The sequence below is a fragment of the Corvus brachyrhynchos genome, unplaced genomic scaffold, assembly GCF_000691975.1.
Source record: "Corvus brachyrhynchos isolate BGI_N302 unplaced genomic scaffold, ASM69197v1 scaffold116, whole genome shotgun sequence".
Lineage (NCBI taxonomy): Eukaryota > Metazoa > Chordata > Aves > Passeriformes > Corvidae > Corvus > Corvus brachyrhynchos.
Window position 1 is genome coordinate 8,730,398 of NW_008240221.1, and position 1,996 is coordinate 8,732,393.

At 42.9% G+C, this 1,996-nt stretch overlaps 1 protein-coding gene across 1 annotated transcript in view; it reads left to right on the forward strand.

Annotated features, from left to right (window-relative positions):
• Positions 1-1,996, forward strand: part of KCNS3 (potassium voltage-gated channel modifier subfamily S member 3) — a 21,621-nt gene that overhangs the window by 775 nt on the left and 18,850 nt on the right. The gene's annotated exons all lie outside the window — the stretch shown is intronic.

Consider the following 1,996-nt stretch of genomic DNA (forward strand, 5'->3'; position numbering starts at 1 on the left):
GTCCGGCTCGGGACGTGCAGCCGCCCTCCGCTCCCCGAAGGGAGGAGGCTCCGGAGCGGGGACGCGAGCACCGCTCTGGCCCTCGGAGGGACCGCGTCCTGCCGAGCTCTCCGCGGCTGCTTTGTAATGGCCTGTGCGGGAGCGGATCAATAGCGATGCCTCTGAGTCCTTTCGCATTGCAGAGCTCTGCCTTGTCTTTTAGAAACTCGTTTAGATTAAAAAGTAAACTAGATTTAAGTAGCAGTGGCTTACCGTAACGGCAACAGTAGCCTCTGTCGCTACGGTTATGTGGGAGAAGTTTCTTCACTCGGCGTGTTCAATTTAAAGTAGACTTAACTACGCTGGGAATAGTTAACCAGATTTTAGAACTAAGTGGATTTTGAAGGAGCTTTCTCTTTCTAGAAATGATTTTTTAATGTACATCTGTAGGACAGTGAACATTCTCTTTGCTTATTTTCTGGATTTTCTTGCCTGCGAGATGGCTCTGTGTCAGTACTATTTTTCATTTGCCTAATGCAAAACACAGCTGCTGGTTGTTCTGGGAGCTGAACTCAGCGTGTCTGCTGGGCAAGGTAGACCTCAAGATCTGAGCAGCGGCAGTGTATTGATTCCATTAGCGGAATTTACAGATCTATGGACAGATTCCTGTTAACACAGTCACTTTCCCAGAATTAAAGTTCTCATCCGAGCTCCTGTCGCTGGTCTAGGCCAATAGATGGCATAAGGCACTCAGGCTAACGTCCTAAGGGGACAGAGGGAGCAAGAATACCTTTTGTACAGGAGCCAGGAGCTTCAGAGGGGATGTGTGAGTCAAGTTCTGGGTGTCCGACTTGGGACACCTTGGGCAGATCTCATTTTCAGAGAAATGTCCTGGACCACTCATTCTTGTTTTCCTCAGTCACAACTGCAGCATTTCCCAAAATCCTTCTCTCCTCTAATCGGTTAGGGTTAAATCACCTACAGTTTTGGTAGGATTTGATCTGAGTTGATATCCTAAGCCACGAAGTAGAGGTGGCTTTTCAGCTTTGCAAGGTGTATTCAATATCTGCTGCTGGGGGGAAGTTGCCCATTGCAGCAGTGTTGAAATCAGTAATCATTTGGGGGAATAAAAGACAATTGGCTTATAAGGAAGGCATTTTTTAGTTTCTGTATCTAAATTTCTGTTGAGATAGCACTGTGGATAGACAAAACTGATTTTATGTCCTGAAATTGTGTAAATTATTTGAATACAGGTAGGTAGCTAAATGATGATAAAAGAACTTTAACTGACAGTAATCATACCTAGCTTTTACAAGGGTGCTTCTTAGCTGTAGATTTCAAAACAGTTCTTTTTAAAAAAGAGGCACAGTATCATTAGATTTTTTTTTTTTCAATTTCAGGAATTAAAATATGGAGAAGGTCCAGAAATAATATCAGATTTTTCAAATCAAAGTTCTTTACTTGTCTGTTAGATCTGCTTTATACAGTCTGGACAGATTTAAGTGGGTCTTGCAATTAAAAAAGAGCAAATCCATATATATTCATAGCAGAGGACATTAAAGCTCTTTTTTTAGAGACCTTCTTCCTTATCTATAGATGTCTGTCTTGTTACCTGTCTCAGCACTAAGGCAACCCACAGAAACTGTAGCAGCCCTTCAACTTCCTATTTGTGAGTGTGGGCAAAAGAAAATCAATGAACAGCTTTCAGCTGAGCTGATGGAAACTCCAGTGTGACCCCTAGCATTATTCCTGGGACAGGTGAGGTCAGATGTTTTACTAAAATGTCCTTTGTAGAAACAGAGAGCTCCTGAAGGAGAAGCAGTTCTTTGCTCACCCGCTCTAGGACTTAGCAACTTTCCCAGGGCAAGAAGAATAAAACCACCTTAAACCTGAAAAGATGATAAATCAGTATTTAGCCACCAGTATCACCTTAGTTGTGCAATTACAGCCATAGGCAGGATAAAATCAACTACTAACACTCAGTGCCAAGACCATTCAGCCTCAATGCAAAACAAGG